We start from the raw sequence: 25,195 nt of genomic DNA, 5'->3' as shown, positions 1-25,195 counted from the left end.
CAGTTGTTAACGGCTGCTGCGGAGATCTGTACGGGTGAAGAGACGTGCAACTGTTGGGAAACTGTCTGCTCAGATGATCCAAGTGGCTGCCAACGGTGTCTCCTCAACGAACGTTCAGCGAACGTTGCTGCATGTGGCACATGGTTCATGCACCATGCTGACTGTTGTGCATCGGCGACGAAGGCCAGAACTGGCGCGCCACCTCCGCAACGGTACGTTCACAGAGTGGCGACAGGTGATCTTTTCAGGCGAATCACTTTTACGCTCCATCAGCTTGAAACGTCTCAGAGTAAACACCCTGCAGCATTCGTCGTTAAGTGTCCAGGACGCAGGAGGGAGTGTTACGATCACGGAATGTTTTAGTGGCATTCCCTATCGTTGTGGACCATGTTCACTCCTACGTAGAGTTTGCTTTCCCTTGACACAGAGGCATCTACCAGCAGGACAGCGCAACGTGTCACACGGATCGCAGTGTACGTGCATGGTTCGAAGAGCAAGAGGATGATTTTACTGTATTCCCCTGATCACAAAACAACCCAGATTTAAACCAATCGAGAATTGTGGGACAACCTTGATCGGGCAGTTCGCTCCATGTATCCACAATCGAGAAACATAGCGCATTTGGGCAAGGCACCGTAGCCCTGTGACTCCACATCTTTGTCGTTGCCCTCTAGAATCTCACTGACCGCTTCCTGCACGTCCCACAACGGTCCGCGGTGCGAAAGATATTTTCAGGCAATAGAAAGGTGGTCACATGAATGTTACGGGACAGTGTATTATAGTTGTGTCATGCCAATCAAGATGACCTCGAAAGCCGCCTGGTCATCATGGACAAATGCTGGGTGTGTCACTGCGACCCCGAGATATAGGAACAAAGCAAGCAGTGGAAACATATGCATCCACCACCACCGAGATCAATGAAGAAGCGAGTATGATAGCATAAGACGTTTGTAACCTCCCAACAAATAAAAAATATAATAATATCAGTCACATTTTAGCGTAACCTACCAACAGAAAAATTGCGTAACCTACTAATAATACAATGTGACTAACCTCTCAATAAAATTGTGGCTCACTTATAACCTTTCAATAATTGACTGTGAATTTAAACTGGTAAATTTTGGACGTCAGCAGTGCTGCGTCATGCCCCTAAAAGATAATACTGAATAAACTGAAAATTCTTACCTCAATCAAGTCGCCGCATAACGCATATATATCTGCTCCTATAAAGAAACAACTAATTTTTCTTTACAATAATCACGATGACCATGGATTGAAGAAATTAGTAAATTCTTTAAATTGAGATGAATGATTATCAAAAGTTAATTTTTATAAGAAAGATTATTACTAAGAGATTTTTTGAAAAACATTTACATGCGACTTGATACTACAATAGTACATATACGCGAGGCTGCTTTTACCTTATACTACAACTCTGAGGCACCGCCATCGGTCCCCACGACCGGCCCAGCCAACTCCATACACACGACCGCTAGCTACTACTTACTCCCACTGCCACAGTTCCTACTGCAGTCACCACTGCTCTCTGGTCTGAGATTCTCTTATAGCTTACATATCGCAGGCAGCGCGTGAGCAATCCATCGAAATTACTTCTGCTCGAGTGCGCTAGCAAAAATTCCTTAGTCATGGACCCCTTACACGATGTTGACTGTTTTTCGGGATTGCCATGGCATGGTGCTCATACACTTACAAGTGCCAAAATGTTAAGGGCCACAATACAAAAAATTTCCTGGCGATGTTATGGAAAGCTGCAAGACGAAGAGTAGCATGAAGAGAAGCTCTCCGAGTGGAGGTTTTTCTTCTTATCTTTTCAGAATAAGGCCCCAGGAGAAACTGCACATGACGCAGTCACACGTGTTTCTTCATTACTCTACAAATGTTTTTCGTCGTCCCCGCATTCCACTGACATCGCAAACCAGCGACTTCTTCCTCCTTCTCCAAATGAAGAAACCACTGCATGGCAGGCATGCCCAAGTGACAGCGAGGTGTTCTTCGAGATAGTACGTGTCTATAACAACCTAAGTACATACTTCAACAATCAAGGTCATCCGTTGCTGGGAGAAACGTGTCGCTTTGAAAGGCGGATATGTAGAGAAAGACCAATACCACCACCAACTGTCACAGTCGCAGCTTGATTTCTTCAAGGCGTATATGTCGAAGATTCACAATTTCATGGTTCGATGGTGACCTTCATGTTATCCAGATACAGTGTAAAAAAAGAAAACAGAAGTATGCTACAAAACAGAATTGAAGCAAAAGTTCTTCACAATCTGCAACCTCTAAACAACTCTCTGATACTAGCTGTCGCACTCTTCGCCGCCTTCCTGCAGTTCCACTTGGTAAAAAGAGCGCATAATGAAATGAGAATGCTCTCGTGCTACAGCGTAATGTCTTGCGCTGTGATAACGGTAATCTCAGTTTCTTTGCCAGCTCTGCTGAGATAATCGCCTAATAGCAGGGGCCACTCTGGTAGTAAAGTCGGAGATATGAGCCGACCCACCGCTACCAGCGCACCCAGCACGCGGCCCGGGCGCTAGTCGTAGCTCAGGCGGCGCTATTTGTAGCTAATAGCGAGGCCGTTTAAAAGGTACTCTGGTTAGGCGAGTAATTTGCGAGTAATCTCACCCGGCAGGCCGTAACCCAGCTGGCTGGGTGCATTAGCGCCCACTCACTGTTCACGCGCCCTCCCCACCCCCGCCTCCCCGCCCCCGGCTTATCGCTATTATTATCTACAGCGCTGCTGTTGTCCGCTCCAACCCCAGTGACTTCCGCATTAACCGAACATACTCTGTGCGACGTGTGTACGAGTATTTCGTTTAACAGTTTTCTCGGTTTCTGATCAATGACCAGTACACACAAGCCAAATATAAAAATCTAGTGAACGGATTAATATGCAACGTGTTTAATAGTACTATCATGTGCATGAACACGACATGACAAACCGAGAACAGGCAGTTTCGAGACTGCATCAAGCACTTACCCCAGATGAAACTCCTTATTCTGTCTTCCTTTCTGCCAGTCTACCATTGCTGATCTATCTGCATGTGCACTTCTGGATCGCTTCTAAATGTCTTCCACGATCTTTCAAGACAGCCGACTTCTCATGTAGCTGTATGAAGGTCTCCATTGTGTGATCGAAAGTATCCGTACAACTGGCTGAAAATGACAAGTTCGTGATGCCCTCCATGCTGAAATTCTCTATGGTGTTGGCCCACACTTACCCATGATGACAGCTTCCACTCTCGCTGGCATACGTTCAATCAGATGCTCGAAGGTTTCTTGGGGAATGGCAACCCATTCTTCACGGAGTGCTGCACTGAGGAGAGGTATCGATGTCGGTCGGTGAGGCCTGGCACGAAGTCAGCACCACAAAGCATCCCAAAGGTGGTCTGTAGGATTCAGGGCAGGACTCTGTGCAGGCCAATCCATTACAGGGATGTTATTGTCGCGTAATCACTCCGTCACAGGCCGGGCATTATATACAGGTCCTCGACCGTGTTGAAAGAAGCAATCGTCATCCCCGAATTTCTCTTCTACAGTGGGAAGCAAGAAGGTGCTTAAAACGTCGATGTAGGCCAGTGCTGTGATAGTGCCACGCAAAACAAATTGGTTCAAATGGCTCTGAGCACTATGGGACTTAACATCCGTGGTCATCAGTCCCCTAGAACTTAGAACTACTTAAACCTAACTAACTTAAGGACATCACACACATCCATGTCCGAGGCAAGATTCGAACCTGCGACCGTAGCGGTCACGCGGCTCCAGACTGAAGCGCCTAGAACCGCACGGCCACACCGGCCGGCCCACGCAAAACAGCAAGCTGTGCAACTCCCCTCCATGAAAAACGCGACCACACCATAACAACATCGTCTCAGAATTTTACTGTTGGCACTACACACGCTCGCAGATGACGTTCAACGGGCATTCGTCATACTCACACCCTGCCCTCGGATCGCCACATTGTGTACCGTGATTCGTCACTCCAGAAAACGTTTTTCCACTGTTCTTGCAATGTTTACGCTCCTTACATCAAGCGAGGCTTCCTTTAATATTTACCGGCGTCATGTGTGGCTTATGAACAGCTGCTCGACCATGAAATCCGAGTCTTCTCACCTCCCACCTAACTGTCATAGTATTTGCAGTGGATCCTGGCGCAGTTTCGAATTCGTGTGTGATAGTCTGGATAGCTGTTGCCTATTACGCATTACGACTTGCAGTAGGTGGTAGCACAATGCACCTTATATGATACTTTCGATCACATAGTGTATGTATTAAAAGTGCATGTAAATACACTTCTGCCATATGATTCTTTGTAAACGTTGTTACGATGGTTTCTTGGCACAATTACTTATTTTATAATTATTATGTTTGTGCGATGATGTGTAAAAGAAAAGTACCTAATACTCATATTTTACCTTGTCACTAACAGTTTTTTGCCTCTGGGCATTAACATTATTAATATAAACGTACTAGGAAGGCAAATTTGAAACCATAACTTTGAAAATGTTGTGGCAGTAATAATATAATTGTACAGAATTATATGTTTACCAGATAATAAGAATTATCTCGTGTTTCAGTGTAATGTCTTACGCTTGCACTACTTTCGACACAATATATGATTTGCATGTTCGGGTAGTTTGGTGACAGCGTACTCTCTACAGACACGTATGGAACACTTTCGAGCGTACGACTCACAGAAGTGCAGATGTGCTGTGACTGTTTTTACTATCTCGTAGCTTCACAGAAGACGCGACAAAATAAAGTATGGCTTTGCCACTTGAAAGAAATGCAAGCATAGTCAGTGCTTCGTGAGCTAACGAGAGCAGACCATAACATTAACCAAAAGCGAAATATAGGTGCAAAAGCAAATGTAATCCACCATACAACAAACGCGGCGGAACGAAAAGATTAACAAACTGCAGCGAAGGCAGCGCTGTGGCCAAATAGCGCAAACAGTTTGGCACGCGTCCACTCTTTTGTTGTGACGGGTCGGGGTGCGCAGTGACTACTACTGGGTGGTAGGAGTCGCTACGGTGGTTGCCAGGAAGCGTTAGTGCCACCTCGCGACGTCCTGGGTTCGTGTGAGGACGTTGTAGCAAAGAAACAATCGATAAACAAAACAGTTATTTAAGAAGGCTTACCGAAAAGTAATGCTTTTATTCTGTTCTCAGTACCGGTTGAGATATTACATGTGCATATCACTCGCTTCCCACGCCCGGGTTCCCGTGTTAGATTCCCGGCGGGGTCAGGGATTTTCTCTGCCTCGTAATGACTGGGTGTTGTGTGATGTCCTTAGGTTAGTTAGGTTTAAGTAGTTCTAAGTTCTAGGGGACTGATGACCATAGATGTTAAGTCCCATAGTGCTCAGAGCCATTTGAACCATTTTGAACTAAGTTAACAGAGCATGTAATATGCTGCACCAGATAACGAAAGACAGACATGCGCATGCATTAAAATCCCTCCACTTTGCTTACAAAGAACTTCAGTATTAAAAAATGGTTCAAATGGCTCTGAGCACTATGGGACTTAACATCTATGGTCATTAGTTCCCTAGAACTTAGAACTACTTAAACCTAACTAACCTAAGGACATCACACAACACCCAGTCATCACGAGGCAGAGAAAATCCCTGACCCCGCCGGGAATCTAACCCGGGAACCCGGGCGTGGGAAGCGAGAACGCTACCGCACGACCACGAGCTGCGGACTGTTAACTTAGTTGCTGATGCACTTAGTCACACGTTTGAGGAGTGTGGTGAGTGTAACCCTCAATGTTCGTCTTCCTCTGGTGCCCCTGTACGTAGCATCCTTGCCCAACTTTTTGTGGACCTTAAGTTCAAGGAAGATCAGTGCCCCCATTTACTCCTATTACGAAATAGGTCTTTGGGGTCTGATCAGCTACGTGTTATTTCCTAAGAAAGGGCATTCATTGTCGCTGATTCAAGTTAGGATTTCTTTACCTGTAGAACTTCTTCCTTTGGTCTTTCGATACTGTCATGCTTCATTGTAAGTAGAGCATGTAGGTATTTACAAAACCATCACTATGACCCGGTGCCATGTTATTTGGCCATCCCTCTATAAAGCTATATCTGATGATTGGTGGGGGAGTGTGAGCTATGTAAGATAGGGGTACTGCCAACAGTCCTCGTCTCGAAGTAAGACCGTGGTGTTGGTATTGTAGCTCAGCGTCACGTACTCGCCTGGACACTGTCTGAGAGTATCTAATTTGAAAGAGATGGTCTGATTCAAGTACTGTTTATGTGAACCAGGACGGCTAGTGCTCTTCTTGCCTGTACTTCAGCCCAGAAACAAAAATAAGTTAGCGGGCTCACTCACCACATTTGCCCTGCTTTTCTCGTCCGACCAGCTTTCCTGGACGCACTATCATAGCTGAAAGGTATCTCAGTTTTGCTTTTCAGAAGCGGTTGCGGTCGTATTATGCAGCGTCGACCTACTGAATAAATACAGCTGCACTTTGAAAGAGACTTCTTATCCACAGTGCGTAGTCACCGCATTGGCGGCACCTCGCTCCCTATAACCTCATTTAGCGGAATTGGCGCCAGGTACTTCTGTGCTCCAAACTATGTCGTGGCGCAGTAGGTAATATCTCAATTCCTAGCTACCTCTCACTTTCGAAATCTACAATTAGGCCAGTGTCCCCACATAATCGAGCTCACCGGTTCCACGGAGTTACTTCCTAGATCACAGTCGTATTTGAGCCTACCCTCTCTGCCCTTAATACACCTCTGAAGCTTCATGTAACCTTCCCTAGTACCTGATATGTTCTCCCTCACCGTCAAATCACTAGGCTGAACAGATATGGTTGCAGGATTTTCTGCTATTACGTACACTACACCTTGGAAGTGTTGTATGATGCAGAGACAGGCAGTCGTAAAAAGAACAATACCGACACATAGACCAGTTTCTACACTGTCAGCGCTGTACCGTAATTTACGTCTACATAAATCATCCATCTCACATCTGGGCACTAAATATCATTTACTAACTGATGTCCTTTTGGTCACCATACCACCAGAATATCCTATCTCCTAGTACACATTTTATTGAATATCGTGCTAGAAAACATATAAGTTTCTTACTAAATTAATTATGCCAAGTTTCAACTGCAGTACTCCGTAATCCATGTAATATGGATTTCACATAAAAATTTCTCCAATCATCAAAACACATACATAAACTATTTATAGTAGTCACTCCATAAATTCCCACTTACAGAAAAAATCATTATGGTTACGATAGCCTATTCCAAAGTTTTCTCGGTACAGACGATTTCCCACTTCTAAGCCAGGAAACTTCTGGCACTGGCTGGCGTAAGGCCCTTTTCGGTGGCATACCAAACAAATTACGTCGTACGACATAGTTTGATATACCGGTGATCTTCGCAAAAGCGATCGGCAATCCTTCGGGCAATACGGGCGCGCGTGCAGCCTATATAGCCCCTGCACGCCTGAGATATGCAGGTGTTATTTAGGACAGCTTATTTGGCCTTAGAAAATTATTCATAAAAGTGTATTTGCGTATGAAGTATTTGCCCAGTCGCAGTAACGGACAGTGATACCAGCGCTAGCAGAGGCCGCCACTTTCATGAGATCTATTCGCGTCCGCCACACTCGTGACCAGAAAATAGTGGCGCGAGTTTACCGCCGTCGGCCGCTACGAAGGTTGGCACTGAAGTTACACAAGGCAGTACTTCAGGATTCGAGAGCCTCTACTAGCCCCGGGCGGGTGCTACATACCACATCGTCTTAGAACTCTCTCAAAGCTCATCGTAGGGACGACGCCGCTGCATTCAGGATTCATCGTTGTTCCATTGGCGCAATCAAATTGTATCCAGGTTAGACTTTTCTGATGATATGCAGGTGTTGTTTAAGATGGCTCTGAGCACTATGGGATTTAATATCTGACGTCATCACTCCCCTAGAACTCAGAACTACTTAAACCTAACTAACCTAAGGACATCACACACATCCATGCCCGAGGCAGGATTCGAACCTGCGACCGTAGCAACCGCGCGGTTCCGGACTGAAGCGCCTAGAACCGCTCGGCCACCACGGCCGGCGGTGATATTTAGGACAGCTTATTTGGCCTTAGAAAATTATTCATAAAAGTGTATTTGCCTATGAAGATCCTAATTGCGTTTCTTTATGACAATCCAAAATCTCCATACTGTCAAGTCTTCATACCTGTGAAACACTGTAATAGAGATTTTGTTATTATCGTCGAAACAGACGTTTCTTCCTTTGCTCAATAAACTTTTCTAAACTTTGATCACTGTTTTCCTTGTGTAGGTGTGAAAGACACATGACGATGCAATGCCTGGGTGCCCAGTTAATTACAATGGCTGCATATTATCGGCACTCGTACTTTGACCAAACACTACTATAGCATCTGTAACTGACAGAGTTAAAAACAGGTATATGACTACAAGGATACCACGAGTCCCAATCCAAAATTTGAGCTGCTAGTTACATACGCTGCTGTCGAAGTTGAATCACCATTGAAATCTCCATCTCCTGTCATCAGAATGAAGCGTATCTTTTTATTCGTCTCCAAATCATCCCGCTTATGACTCCAGAATATAGCGGATCGAGCGACTTGGTGGTTGGCAGAAGGCTTCGGCCATTCCCTCGTGGATATGATGGCGAGAAACAGGAAGACATTGATGAATAAGACAATTCTTTATCATTTCAAGTGACGTGGACAATTATATTGGTGGGCCCTAGTCCTGTGCGCGGCATGGCTTATCTCATGTAACTTCTCCTCAGCGCGGCAGGCGAGGTAGACATATGAAACGGCCTGCAGCGTTAGCACACAGCTGGAGAGCAAGTGCCTTGCACGGAGAATGCCGACCCGACGGACTTCTCTATTGTTATTACGACATTATTATTATTACTACTATTGGCGTTCGGAGCGTGCCCATACAACCGCCTCAATAATGGAAATGTTGCACAGCAGCTGACTTTTGACAGTTCATAGTAGGCGTAAGTTTATATCTTACCCGAGTACGAAGTTACATAGGCTTAACAAAGGAAAGATTCCGACATAAAACAAGTTTTGATTACTCGGCGATTGTTGACTCGGTAGCGGCGGCCTGGACATTAATACAGCTGTGCTGCCGGCACGAGGCAGCCAGAGACATCTTCCAACTCGCTGGTAGGCGATCGTGTCGCCCAGACACCTACTATGGACCACTGGCTGTGAGCGCCAGCGGGTGGCTGGCTGTCTCCGGCGTCACGAGAGTGGCAGGTACGTCAACGACGGGTGTCATAGGAACGGCTGTGGAGTGTTGGCTGCGAAGGCCATGGACGGTCAAGCAACGAGTGGGGCGGCCGGTGGAAATTAATATTGTATATATAAATGTTAGAATGTTTTGTAGAAAAAATGCATTCCCTGCCGTTTTACCCTATGTGGGGCGGCGGGTGGAATTAATTGTTGTTAAAATGTTCCTATTATTTGTGCTGTCTTTTGCCGTTCTCAACACTGGCTCTCTAACTACAATATTGGCAACCAGAAAGTGATTAGCAAAACGTGAAGCCTGTAATTAGAATTCCTAGTGCCCACTTCATCTGAGAAATACACTTATAGCTACAGCTTATAGCTCTGAGGAATTAGGAGATTGTCTGGGATTCATAATCAAAAACGATCGTGAAAAAAAAAGTTCGCTATATTCTGAAAGTCACAGATGAAGAAAAAAAAAAAAAAGAACCCACACAGTTCGAAGTCCAATGCGCAGATGAAACTATAACTGTCCAAATTAAATGTTTAAGTGAATGCTGGCCATAATTTGATGATAATGTTCATCAAATGCCACGATAAATAATGGTAGAATGTCTGTCCCGTGAAAATACGACATACGCAAACTGAAGATAGATAATTAAAGTCATCCCAGAATTAACACTTCACTCTAAAATGATTTCATGGTTACGCGTATCCCAAGTAACTTAATACGGCATCCGAGGCTGTTTATAGCAATGATACCGACGCGACGCGACTCCCGACACAGATGGTGTGCTATTCAGCGTCTGGAGAGAACTGGGGCCTTCTTTCCTCGCGCAGCGTTCTTATATATAAAGCCGCGGTGCGGACGGCTAAGGGAACGCCTGATCACATCGGCTCCCCCGACTAGCCGCTGGGCTAGTAATGCACCACTTTAAGTTACCAAATAAATCATAGCTTCTTTTGCTGATGGCCGATGAAGCTCTCAATTTAAATGTGCATACAGCACCCAGGCAAGTAATCATAATACAAGTTTGACGTGGCTAAGTTAAATATTTTGGGCGAGAGAATTAATTTAATTACACTACACGCAGTGGGCGAGCTCTGAACTTGCCCTTTGGAGATACGCTATCACTATAGATTTATAGTTATTCAGTTGAAACTTCTCACATCTTTATGATTATAGCGGATCTCCATTCTACTTAAATTTAAACATCCTAGCCTTATTTATTAGCCTACTTAATCTATCTTGCTTCCTTAATTTTTAAGACAAAAACCAGAAAATTATGACTTTCAACAAAACTTTTAATTTGTGAGATCCAAAGTACTGTTTCTATTAAATTATTTTGGAAAAGGAATCAAAATATAAATCTTTGAGTCTCTAGCTCTTTTCTGTTGCGACAATGATTTTTACAGAAAAACGTCCAAATTTCGAAAATGGTTAAAGTTATCGAACTGACATTCAACATACACTCCTGGAAATGGAAAAAAGAACACATTGACACCGGTGTGTCAGACCCACCATACTTGCTCCGGACACTGCGAGAGGGCTGTACAAGCAATGATCACACGCACGGCACAGCGGACACACCAGGAACCGCGGTGTTGGCCGTCGAATGGCGCTAGCTGCGCAGCATTTGTGCACCGCCGCCGTCAGTGTCAGCCAGTTTGCCGTGGCATACGGAGCTCCATCGCAGTCTTTAACACTGGTAGCATGCCGCGACAGCGTGGACGTGAACCGTATGTGCAGTTGACGGACTTTGAGCGAGGGCGTATAGTGGGCATGCGGGAGGCCGGGTGGACGTACCGCCGAATTGCTCAACACGTGGGGCGTGAGGTCTCCACAGTACATCGATGTTGTCGCCAGTGGTCGGCGGAAGGTGCACGTGCCCGTCGACCTGGGACCGGACCGCAGCGACGCACGGATGCACGCCAAGACCGTAGGATCCTACGCAGTGCCGTAGGGGACCGCACCGCCACTTCCCAGCAAATTAGGGACACTGTTGCTCCTGGGGTATCGGCGAGGACCATTCGCAACCGTCTCCATGAAGCTGGGCTACGGTCCCGCACACCGTTAGGCCGTCTTCCGCTCACGCCCCAACATCGTGCAGCCCGCCTCCAGTGGTGTCGCGACAGGCGTGAATGGAGGGACGAATGGAGACGTGTCGTCTTCAGCGATGAGAGTCGCTTCTGCCTTGGTGCCAGTGATGGTCGTATGCGTGTTTGGCGCCGTGCAGGTGAGCGCCACAATCAGGACTGCATACGACCGAGGCACACAGGGCCAACACCCGGCATCATGGTGTGGGGAGCGATCTCCTACACTGGCCGTACACCACTGGTGATCGTCGAGGGGACACTGAATAGTGCACGGTACATCCAAACCGTCATCGAACCCATCGTTCTACCTTTCCTAGACCGGCAAGGGAACTTGCTGTTCCAACAGGACAATGCACGTCCGCATGTATCCCGTGCCACCCAACGTGCTCTAGAAGGTGTAAGTCAACTACCCTGGCCAGCAAGATCTCCGGATCTGTCCCCCATTGAGCATGTTTGGGACTGGATGAAGCGTCGTCTCACGCGGTCTGCACGTCCAGCACGAACGCTGGTCCAACTGAGGCGCCAGGTGGAAAAGGCATGGCAAGCCGTTCCACAGGACTACATCCAGCATCTCTACGATCGTCTCCATGGGAGAATAGCAGCCTGCATTGCTGCGAAAGGTGAATATACACTGTACTAGTGCCGACATTGTGCATGCTCTGTTGCCTGTGTCTATGTGCCTGTGGTTCTGTCAGTGTGATCATGTGATGTATCTGACCCCGGGAATGTGTCAATAAAGTTTCCCCTTCCTGGGACAATGAATTCACAGTGTTCTTATTTCAATTTCCAGGAGTGTATGTTGATTTAGTATTACTCCTGACATGCTAGACACGTTTCAGGTTATTTACTTGATTTTTAAAGTATTGCGCAACATTATGACGTCAGAGCTAGTTACAGCAGAGTAGGCTGGCACACAATGGAAAAACTGATGTGAATTTACTACGGCGTGAGTAGGCTGCTTCCCTACAAACGGTCGGTGGTTTGCAGCCTGGAGACGGTGGTGGTGTCTGTGTCAGAGCACGGCGTAGGCTCCAGAGCTGCGTCAGTTGATCTCGTGGTGACGGCTGAATCAGGACAAGTTCCTTGCGTAGCCCTGCCGTGACGAAACCGGTGGGCTGGCTCCAGCAGTTTAAGTAGAACCATCTCAAGTTGAAGGCTTGGTAGAATCCACGTTTCTGTGTCACGTGGAAACGTTTCGAATGAGAGCCAGTGTTATAGTTGGGGGTGTCACCATGCGGAGGGTGGTCGACGGCAAAGTGGCCCAGCAGCAAAAGGTTACTACGTCACCAGGTCGCTGACTCCGGCTCTCGTTGCTCCAGATACGGCACTGTGTACTGTCTGTGATCGATATCGTTGCACTGCAGTTAGTCCACCGGTAAGCTGCCTTCTTTTGCTAAAAGTGGACTGTAATAACTGTCGTTGTAGTCGACAGTCCGAAGACTGGTTTGATGCACCTCTTCACGCAATACTCAGGGGGATGAGCTTCACAAATTGAGCAAATCAGTAACACATTGGGCCATTTCTGGTCGTTATGAAACCAGTTATTCGGCTTGGCAATGATTGACAGAGTTGTTGGATGTAGTGCCAATTTGAGTCCATTTGGCGCGTTAGGTTGTCAAATCCCGAGGTCGTTGGAGGGCTCTGCTAGTAATTCTCCGAACGTTCTCAGACGGGGAAAGATCCGGCGACCTTGCAGGCCAAAGTAGGGTTTGTCAAGCATGAAGACAAGCAGTAGGAATTCACACCGTGTGCGGGTGGTTATAATTTTGCTGAAATGTAAGGCCCGGATGGCTCTCCATGAAGAGCAATAAAGCAGTGCGTAGAATATCGTCGACGTACCGCGTGCTGTAAGGGTACACGGATGGCATCCAAAGGGGTCCTGATACGAAATATAATGGCACCCCAGACCATCACTTCTTGCTGTCGGTTCGTATCGCGGGCGAAAATCGGGTTGGTATCTCACCGCTGTCCGGAGCATCTTCAGGCATGTCTTCTCTCTGGAATCTTATTGAGTGGTATAAAATTCTTTGTTCATGAGTACCGCTTCTGAAAGATGCTCGATGACCAGTGAAGACGTGACTGGAGACTCCCTGGATAATGGGTGAATATCTACCTGACTGTCGCCTACTATATGGCCCGACAACCAGAAGTGACTGCTGCGGTGCCATTTTCTTTCGCAGCAGGGTCACTTTGTTTGCCATCCGCGTACCCTTACAACACAGCAGAACGTCGACTTTATTCTACGCCCCGTTTCGTTGCCCTTCATGGCATGCCATCCTTTGCTTACCATCCTTTCAGCAAGTTAATGTACACCTGCACACGGCGAGAGTTTCTAATGCTTGTCTTCCTAAATTCTACCTTTGCCAGCAACGTTACCTGATGTCTCCACAGTTGAGAACGTTTGGAACATGGGTAGAGCCCTCCAACCAGCTCGGGATTTTGACGATCTAACGTATCATTCAGACAGAATTAGGCACGATATCCCTCAGGAGGACATCCAACAATTCTGCCAATCAACGCCAAGCCGAATAATTGGTTGCATAACGGCCAGATATGGACCAATGGGTTAGTGGCTTGCTTAATTTGTGAAGCTCTTTGTCTTGAATAAACAGTCGAATTTTTCTGAAATTCCAATCATTTATTCATCTGTACATATACATCACATCTACCTATTTCCAGTCCATAGGAATAAATCCTTCGTGAAGCATCGTTTTTGTCTTAGAGTGTAATATTTCTACATAACTGGTGTAGAAACTGCTTATGAAATTCAATTCATGCTGTTCTGAATATATAAAATGTCTAAATATGTGTATAAATGAAGACTTGCATGAATAGATTCGTAAAATAAGCCTGTTCACAGTAGATATTCATCCATAATTCATCCGAAACATGGACAGCACTTTACTGAAATGTAAGTAATTTGGAAACTTCCGTCAATACCAGGAAAATATCAAAGAAATATGATAGAAATGGAAACGACCACAATAGAAACAACGATAATGACAGATATGAACAAAATGCTAACATGGTAGGAGGAAGAAAAATTTTACAGCCTTAATGATACTCATGTGCAGCATTGATGAATAGAAGGTAAAGATATTTCAGAAAACAGAATCTGATAAAACGTAAAGTGCAGACTTGCCAGGACTATCGTTGTGCGAGCTTCAGGCAGATCAAGATTTACTATGGGAAGAAGTAACGTAACTATCCGAACAGCGTAAATCGACTTTATGGCCAAAGAAATAACAATGATTACGCCAGATTACACTTTTCAATGTCACGAACAATAGGAGCAATGGTAACCGCAACGAAACAAGAAACGTAAATTTTACACCAAGTAACCTGAAAATGGTCGACAGAATAAAATACGTACATGACATATTGTATTTTGCTAGCGGCAGTAAATTCAAATTGTCAGATATAATATGGTGCAAGAAATACACTATACAATATTTAGTTAGCATCCGGCAATCAATTGGGATGATTACAGTTTTGTTAGTGACAGGCGTGACAAGACATCCAGTGAAGCATTAGTAAATACCTTCTCTGAAAACTACTTAAAACAGAACAGATGGTTCCGAACCCTATCTGTGATGGAAATATACTAGATCAAATAACAACAAGCCTCACATATCATTCTCCAGAATAAGACGGATGCTGCATGGTGGTGGTCTCTTTGCCCGATGAGCAGAATGTCGTGTTTTGTTGACTAACGCACATCGGTGGCACCGACTGCTATAGGGACCGGACTAACGACAAATGGCCGGCCGAAGTGGCCGCGCGGTTCTGGCGCTGCAGTCTGGAACCGCGAGACCGCTACGGTCGCAGGTTCGAATCCTGCCTCGGGCATGTATGTGTGTGATGTCCTTAGGTTAGTTAGCTTTAACTAGTTCTAAGTTCTAGGGGACTAATGACCTCAGCAGTTGAGTCCCGTAGTGCTCAGAGCCATTTGAACCATTTAACGACAAATGGAGTCACGTGCTCTTCTCGGATAAGAGCAGATTCGGTCTGAGGAGTGTTCTTGTACGTGCTCTCACATCGCGAGAGTTTGGAACGTGTAACGCACGCAGGAACTTTGTCGAATATGATCGTTTTGTGGTGCATTTGTTATTGAATAGTGAAACATAATGTTTTATGGGCGTGCTGACCTTCAAATGTTTGAACATGTTCACTCGCCGGCTAACATTGTCGTGACTCTACACGCCCTCCACATCCGCATGTTTTCGGAGGTGCATTCGGCCCTGACTTCACTTTTATGGACGGCAATGCGCGACCGCGAAGCTCTTGGAACGACAGAATGTTCGGTGAACTGATATGCTTGCCTGTCCTCCGATTTAAATCCCATCGAGCACTTACTGGATGAGTGGGGCATACATATAACAGCTCATCCACATGCAGGGGCTACCATCAAGCAGTTGCAAACCTTGCTGGTGGAATGCGACGAGCTACCGCGAGAGCTCCTCACTAATCTTGTGGCCAGAATGAAAGCACGTTGCAAAGCATGCACTGCTGCCGCTGATGATCGCACACCCCACTAACATCCGTGTCACACCTTTCGTAATGACCCGGAGAAAAACGGTAAATTGTGGTGATTTCAGTGTAATCACTGTCGATGAATAAAAGTATCATTTCTGTTCACATCACTGCCTATTTCTTGGGTACATTGTTGCCGTTCTTTCTGTATATCGTCCAGATTTCTTCGAGCTTTGTTACTTGGCAGTGAAACGTCATGCGAAACTTAATTTCGTCCTTACGTTTTGTACATCAGTGTAGTCTATTTACGGCGCAAGTTAGAGAGGACCTCACTTATTAGTGAAACCGAGCATAAGTCGTCTCCATTATTCGATATCCCGGCACTATTCAACACCTTAAAGGAAAGTCAAGAGAAAAACGAAAAGAAGTTTAAGAAGAGTTGAGAGAAAATGAAAAGAGTCATTAAAAATGCCAGTAAAATCAGCACACGAGCCTAGTGTTTTTCACCGACTATGCTTGCGACGAATTTTTAACATAAATTATTGCGACCATTTTTGCAGCATATGCAGCAGGAGTTTGGAACATATATTGGGTTCGAACGTTATGAAATACTTCGAAGAGATCGGTCTATTGCCAAACCGTCAACAACGATTTAGAAAGCATCGTTCTTGTGCAACACAACCAGCTCTTTACTCACACGAAGTGTTGAGTGCTATTGAGAAGGGCTTTCAAAATGATACCATATTTCTAGATTGAGAGACGGCTTTCGACTCTGTGTCTTGCCAGCGGCTTGTAGTCAAATTGCTTGCTTATGGAATATCGTCACAGTTACGTGACTCGATTCGTGATTTCCTGTCAGAGAGGTCACAGTTCGTAGTAATTGACGGAAAGTAGTCGACTAAAACAGAATTGATTTCTTCTGTTCCCCGAGGTAGTGTTATAGGACTTCTTCTTTTCCTTATATACAGGCTGGTCCATTGATCGTGACCGGACCAAATATCTCACGAAATAAGCGTCAAACGAAAAAACTACAAAGAACGAAACTTGTATAGCTTGAAGGGGGCAACCAGATGGCACTATGGTTGGCCCGCTAGATGGCGCTGCCATAGTTCAAACGGATCTCAACTGCGTTTTTTTAAATAGGAATCCCCATCTTCTATTACATATTTATGTAGTCCGTAAAGAAATATAATGTTTTAGTTGGACCACTTTTTTCGCTTTGTGATAGATGGCGCTGTAATAGTCACAACCATATGGCACACAATTTTAGACGAACAGTTGGTAACAGGCAGGTTTTTTAAATTAAAATACAGAACGTAGGTTTCTCTGCCTCGTGATGACTGGGTGTTGTGTGATGTCCTTAGGTTAGTCAGGTTTAAGTAGTTCTAAGTTCTAGGGGACTGATGACCATAGATGTCAAGTCCCATAGTGCTCAGAGCCATTTGAACTAGTTTGATCAGAACGTAGGTACGTTTGAACATTGTATTTTGGTTGTTCCAATGTGATACATGTACCTTTGTGAACTTATCATTTCTGAGAACGCATGCTGTTACAGCGTAATTACCTGTAAACACCACATTAATGCAATAAATGCTCAAAATGATGTCCGTCAACCTCAATGGATTTGGCAATACGTGTAACGACATTCCTCTCAACAGCGAGTAGTTCGCCTTCCGTAATGTTCCCCACAGAAAGAAATCCGGGAACGTCAGATACGGTGAACGTGCGGACCAGGAAAATATCAAAGAAATATGGTAGAAATGGAAACGACCACAATAGAAACAAGGATAATGACAGAAATGAACAAAATGCTAACATGGTAGGAGGAAGAAAAGTTTTACAGCCTTAATGATACTCATGTGCAGCATTGATGAATAGGAGGTAAAGATATTTCAGAAAACAGAATCTGACAGAACGTAAAGTGCAGACTTGCCAGGACTATCGTTGTGCGAGCTTGAGGCAGATCAAGATTTACTATGGGAAGAAGGTTGTGTGGTGAATCGTGCAAGTGGTTCATTACTGCTGTGAACTTGTACAACGGAAATAAACTGATTTTAACTGATACAGGCGGTGGTATCGGAGCTTTTTCGGAAACTTTTCTGATATTTTATGGATTAAGAGGCAACAATCACGGGCCAGTGTGTGATAACAGCGCTATAGGCACCAATAGCAAGAGTAGCAAGCCGATTCAGAGTCAGGCTTCTTGGTGTTTAACTATTAGTGGCGTGCAATTTTAACATGACCTCTTAGGAATTTTCGGATTAACCACTCGGATCATCCAAGGGACTGACAGACCAGCAAAGGAGCACTCAACAACTGATTGCAAGAAACGATTTCTAAATACAGAGCCAAAAATAGGAAGATGGAAAAAGTTTTTTGTGAGATGAGCAGATTGTAATCCACCTTACAATATATTCCAAATATAGAAAAGCAAACTAACGATGGTTTAGTAAATGGCGTAGAATGCTACCATGTAAACCGTAAGAAGTCTGAATGTTGTCAAACATTATGATAATGAATTTCGCCTGTTATGAGATAACGTTGATGACCTTACTTCCGAAGAATGAAGTATTTTCTTACAAGCCTTGCCATGATTAGGGGTGTCTGTTATATGTTATAGAAAATTAGTTATTCTATTCATAACCATACACTATGCCCTTATCAAAAATGTGATAAAAAACCAATTAGTTCGTGCATGGGGATTTTATCAAATATAGTATCATCTGTTACAATAACCTTTCAAATTTCGTGGTCAAACGAGATGGAGGTGCTAGAGCAGTTATCGATGCTCGCGCTTTGAATAAGATCGTCAAACGAGAAATAGAATGACCAGGTTGATTAGATATTGCCACTGTTTCACAGTGTGCCATATGTTACTGGTTTAGATTCATTAACTGTGTGCAAACGGATAACATTGGCATCTGAATCGCGGGAATGCTCAACGTTTTTATTAACATAGTGCTGTTACCATCAAAAGGTAATATGAAATGGTTTTACACTCGAAAGTTGAGTTTGTGTACCGAAAACTCACAAGCAATTGATAACGTGCTGTCACTGCGAAACAGCGATGCTCTAATTCAGAATCCTTTGAGTCGTTTCGTTCTTCCTTATCATACTGCAGTGGCGTGAAGTGCTTTTTCACTAGCGTTAGTTTCAGAAACATCTATTTGCCGATACTCTGGCGACCGATACTGCGAGATGAAACCGTATTAGCCATCTCGCGCAGATACGTTTCCTTCATCTTCCGGACGAGTCATGAAAATCTGTCGCCTCTTGCCCTACTAGCATACGTTAGTGAAGTCCGTTACGCTGGTTTGTTGGACGGAACTACAGTATTGCCGTAATTCATTAGCAAAGCTACCTACCAAGGCGCCTTCAACGAAACAATATAGCAACTTGCTAGTCTCCTGTTTCCCGCAGTTTCACATATCCTAGGGTTTCATGCAATTCGTGCCGGCTCTGAGTAATTTCGCTGGTTCGTCATCCAAGCTCAATAAAGAGTTTCAGACAATGATACAACAGAGACATTTCGAAGAATGTAATCTCATACCACTGACCATTCAGTACGTAATAACGTGGGCCACGGTGCCTCTTGTTATTTCTGTGCTGCTATCGTCTGACAGTTATGGTGTTCTTGGTGAAGTTTAATAGATATTTACTTGTAAGTATCTTGAGCTCTTCTGTTACCTCATTGTTCCCTCATTTTCCAAGAGAACTGTACCTTGAATTCCTCAGACCTTTCCTTGGTCTCATAATTAATTTCTGTAAGAATTGTTATAAGGGTCAGGTCTTCAACCATTTTAGTTATTATGTCTTTCTCAATATTAATAATCTCCTTCGTAGATGTTTCTGATATTTTTGTATATTTACATCACTTCCGAAGCGTTGCAGTTGGTGGCGCTTTTGAAGTTGAATTTCCTGCTAAGCCGGCCGCTGTGGCCGAGCGGTTCTAGGCACTTCAGTCTGCAACTACGCGGCTGCTACGGTCGCAGGTTCGAATCCTGCCTCGGGCATGGATGTGTGTGATGCCCTAAGGTTATTTAGGTTTACGTAGTTCTAAGTCTAGGGGACTGATGACCTCAGATGTTAAGTCCAATAGTGCTTAAAGCCTTTTGGGCAATTTTTTTTTTCCTGCTAAAGGTCTCGTATTAATAAAAGTGTCATTGTTGTTGTTGCGGTCTTCAGTCCAGAGACTAGTTTGATACAGGTCTCCATGCTACTCTATCCTGTGCAAGTATCTTCATCTCCGAGTAACTACTGCAACCTACAGCCTTCTTAATCTGCTTAGATTATTCATCTCTTGGTCCCACTCTAAGATTTGTGCCCTCCACGCTTCCGTCCAGTACTAAACTGGTGATCCCTTCATACCTCAGAACATGTGCTACCAACCGATCCCATCTCCTAGTCAAGTAGTGCCAGAGATTCCTCTTCTCACCAATTCTGTTCAGTAACTCCTCATTAGTTATGTGATCTACCCATCTAATCTTCAGCATTTTCTGTAGCATCACGATTCGAAAGCTTCTATTTTCTTCTCGTCTAAACTATTCATCGTCCATGTTTCACTTGCATACATACCTACACTCCATACAAATACATTCAGAAAGAACTTCCTGACACTTCAATCTCTAATCGATTTTAACGAATTTCTCTTCATGAACGCTTTCCTTGCCATAGCCAGTCTGCAGTTTATCCTCTCCACTTCGACCATTATCAGTTATTTTGCTTCCTAGATAGCGAAACACATCTACTACTTTAAGTGTCTCATTTCTTAATCTAGTTCCTTCAGCATTACCTGATTTAATTCGACTACGTTCCATTACTCTCGTTTTGCTTTTGTTGATGTTCATCTTGTATCCTCCTTTCACTACACTATCCATTCCGTTCAACTGGTCTTCCAGGTCCTTTGTTGTCTCTGATAGAACTGCAATGTCTTTGCAAACCTCGAAGTATTTATTTTTCCTCCATGGATTTTAATTCCTACTCCTAACTTTTCTTTTGTCTCCTTTACTGCCTGCTGAATGTACAGATTGAATAACATCGGGGATAGGCTGTCCCACTCCCTTCTCAATCACTGCTTCCCTTTCGTGACCCTCGAATCTTATTACTGCCACTTGGTTTCTGTACAAATTGTAATTTGGCTTTCACTCCCTTTATTTTACCCCTACCACCTTCAGAATTTGAAAGAGAGTATTTCAATCAACATTGTCAAAGGTTTCTCTAAATCTACAAATGCTAGAAGCGTATGTCTGCCTTTCATTAACTCATCTTTTAAGATAAGTCGTAGGGTCAGTATTTCCTTGTGTCTTCCAACGTTTCTACGGAATCGAAATAGATTTTCGTCGAGGTCGACTTCTAATAATTTTTCCATTCGTCTGTAAAGAATTCATATTAGTATTTTGCACCCGGACTTATTAAACTGATGGTTCGGTGATTTTAAAATCTGTCAACACTTGCTTCCTTTGGGATTGGAATTATTATGTTCTTCCTGAAGTCTGAGAGTATTTCTCCTGTCTCACACATTTTGCTCACCAGATAGAAGGGTTTTGTCATGGCTGACTCTCCCAAAGCTATCAGTAGTTGTAATGGAAAGGTGTCTACTCCTGGGGCCTTGTTTCGACTTAGGTCTTTCAGTGCTCTGTCAAATTATTCACGCGTTTCATATCTCCCATTTCGTCTTCATTTACGTCCTCTTGCATTGCCGCAATATTGCCCTCAAGCACATTGCCCTTGTAAATACCCTCTAAATATTGCTTCAACATTTCTGCTTTCCCTTCTTTGCTTGGGACTGCTTTTTCATTTGATCTCTTGATATTCATACAGGTTGTTCTCTTTTCTCCAAGGGTCTCTTTAATTTTCCTGTAGGCAGTATCTACTTACCCTAGTGATATATGCTTCTACATCCTTACATTTGTCCTCTAGTCATCCCTGCTTATCCATTTTGAACATCCCGTCGAGATAGTTTATAAACGATTGTATTCCATTTAACCTGCTTCATTCACCGCTTTTTTATGTTTTCTCTTTCATCTATAAAATTCTATATCTCTTCTATTACCCAAAGGTATCTACTAGCCGTCGACTTTTTACCTACTTGATCCTCTGCAGCCTTCACTATTTTATCTCTCGAAGCCACCCTTTCTTCTTCTACTGTATTTCTTTCCCCTGTCCTTGTCAATCGTTCCCTAATGCTCTCTCTCTGAAACTCTCTAAAACCTCTGGTTCTTTCAGTTTATCCAGGTTCCAGCTCCTAAAATTCCTAACTTTTTGCAGTTTCTTCAGTTTTAATCTACAGTTCGTAACCAATAAATTGTGGTCAGAGTCCACATCTGCCCCTAGAAATGTCTTACAATTTAAAATCAGGTACCTAAATCTCTGTCTTACCATTATACAATATATATGAAACCTTCCAGTTTCTCTAGATCTCTTCCGCATATACAACATTCTTCCACGATTCTTAAACTGAGTGTGAGCTATAATTAATTCATGCTCTGTGCAAAATTCTACCAGTCGGCTTCCTCTTTCGTTCCATACTCGCAGTTCATATTCATTAACTACAGGGTGATTCAAAAAGAATACCACAACTTTAAAAATGTGTATTTAATGAATGAAACATAATATAACCTTCTGTTATACATCATTACAAAGAGTATTTAAAAAGGTTTTTTTTTCACTCAAAAACAAGTTCAGAGATGTTCAATATGGCCCCCTCCAGACACACGAGCAATATCAACCCGATACTCCAACTCGTTCCACACTCTCTGTAGCATATCAGGCGTAACAGTTTGGATAGCTGCTGTTATTTCTCGTTTCAAATCATCAATGGTGGCTGGGAGAGGTGGCCGAAACACCATATCCTTAACATACCCCCATAAGAAAAAATCGCAGGGGGTAAGATCAGGGCTTCTTGGAGGCCAGTGATGAAGTGCTCTGTCACGGGCTGCCTGGCGGCCGATCCATCGCCTCGGGTAGTTGACGTTCAGGTTTCATAACTAACCTTTTTCGTAGGACTCTCCATACAGTTAATTGTGGAATTTGCAGCTCTCTGCTAGCTCTGCGAGTCGATTTTCCTGGGCTGCGAACAAATGCTTGCTGGATGCGTGCTACATTTTCATCACTCGTTCTCGGCCGTCCAGAGCTTTTCCCTTTGCACAAACACCCATTCTCTGTAAACTGTTTATACCAACGTTTAATACACCACCTATCAGGAGGTTTAACACCATACTTCGTTCGAAATGCACGCTGAACAACTGTCGTCGATTCACTTCTGCCGTACTCAATAACACAAAAAGCTTTCTGTTGAACGGTCGCCATCTTAGCATCAACTGACGCTGACGCCTAGTCAACAGCGCCTCAAGCGAACAAATGTACAACTAAATGAAACTTTATAGCTCCCTTAATTCGCCAACAGATAGTGCTTAGCTCTGCCTTTTGTTGTTGCAGAGTTTTAAATTCCTAAAGTTGTGGTATTCTTTTTGAATCACCCTGTACTTTACCTTTCCTTTCTTTTCCTACTATCGAATTCCACTCCCCCAATACTACTGAATTTTCGTCTCCCTTAGCTATCTGAATAATTTATATTATCAAATCATTCATTTCTTCAGACTCTTCATCACCTGCGTAAGTAGTTGGCATATAAACTTATACTACTGTGTTAGGCGTGGGCTTAGTGTCTATCTTGGTTACAATAATGCGGTCACTATGCTCTTCGTAGCAGCTTGCCTGCGTTCCTATTATTTTATTCATGATTAAACTTAATCCTGCATTACCCTTATTTGATTTTGTATTTATAGCCCTGTATTCACCAGACCTGAAGTTCTGTTCCTCCAGCCACTGGACTTCACTAATTCTCACGATATCTAACTTTCTCCTATCCATTTACCTTTTTAAATTTTCTAACCTACCTGCCCGATTAAAGGATCTGACATTCCACGCTCCAATCTGTAGAACGCCAGTTTTGTTTCTGGACTATTTTATCTACGAAATATCATCATCATTTAACCATATAGCAAAGCTGCATGCCCTCGGGAAAAATTACAGCTGTAGTTTCCCGTTTGCCTTCAATCGTTCGCAGAACCAGCGCAGCAAGGCTGTTTTGGTTGATGTTACAAGGCCAGATCAGTCAATCATCCGTACTGTTGCCGCAGCAACTACTGAAAAGACTGCCGCCCCTCTTCAGGAACCACGCGTTTGTCTGGCCCTTCAACAGATACCCCTCCGTTGTGGTTGCACCTACGATATGGCTACCTGTAAAACAGGCAAGCAAGCCTCCTCACCAACAGAAAGGTCCATGGTTCATGGAGAGGGGGAAGTAAGTGTCATTAACAACAGGAAAACTCACAGAACGGCTTAAGATAAGAATTCCGTTAGGTGTAATTAATATTAGCTGCCCTAAACTATTGACTGCGTAGCAGGGGAACCAGATAGTCTGTGAGCGCTGTATTAGCGATCAGTATATTACTTCATTCTCACACCCCTGTTAACAATCCATTTGTAGCCTCACGAAGAGCTATAAAGTGGCAGACACATATTAACTTGAATTATATTTAAGAACAAATTCTGGAAGAGTGTGATACATCCAGACAAAAGGATGTGGAGAGAACATTTTCTTTACCTACGGATAAGAGCAACTCGAGCTTTCTGACATTTTCAGTAGATCGGTTTAAAGGTTAAAATAAAGGAAAGTTAGTGAGAGCTGCTGAAAATGTGATTGCACGGTGGTATCCTATACTTCACATTATCCCTTATAGTAAATATAATTAATTAATGTAATTAAATAGTATAATCATTATAATTAATGTAACTAAATTATTATTGATTTCGTATGACTGTGTTATATCCTCATATGTAAAATTTTTGATAAAAATATATAATTTAAAATTACTATAGAAATGAGTTGAATTGATCATATGTAAAAGTTGAACCATTCCGATATAGAGAAATGTGGACTTTTACTTGATTGCATAGAAATCTCCGTAGTGGGCTCCGTCGGACAGCAGTTGTTACAATGGTTAAGCCAAGAACGATCAACGAGCTATGACGGAGCGTGGCCATCAGAGTAGTTTTTAGTAGCCATCAACAACATGTAGGTTACATGTTGGCTGTGGGATGCGGACACTGCATTGTCGAGAGTGGTGATTCAAGGAAGAACGTGCTGAATCGCGGGGACTGTCTTACAGTCACTCGTTTTTTAAAAGTGATATTTTCTTTCACATCTAGGTAAAAGCCGTATGAGGCACCTCATTCTGTCTCTTTTGCTTCCAAAAAAATATAACTTGTTTCCATATAATAGCTCGTATGGATTTCTTAAATAACCTCCATGTTATCTGATTGTCCATCAAAGACAGCAAAAGTGTTTTCCTGCATAAATAAGT

This window comes from Schistocerca nitens, chromosome 2 (assembly GCF_023898315.1).
Source record: "Schistocerca nitens isolate TAMUIC-IGC-003100 chromosome 2, iqSchNite1.1, whole genome shotgun sequence".
Taxonomy (NCBI): Eukaryota; Metazoa; Arthropoda; class Insecta; order Orthoptera; family Acrididae; genus Schistocerca; species Schistocerca nitens.
The sequence above is the reverse complement of the archived record's forward strand: the minus strand, read 5'-3'. Positions refer to the sequence as shown.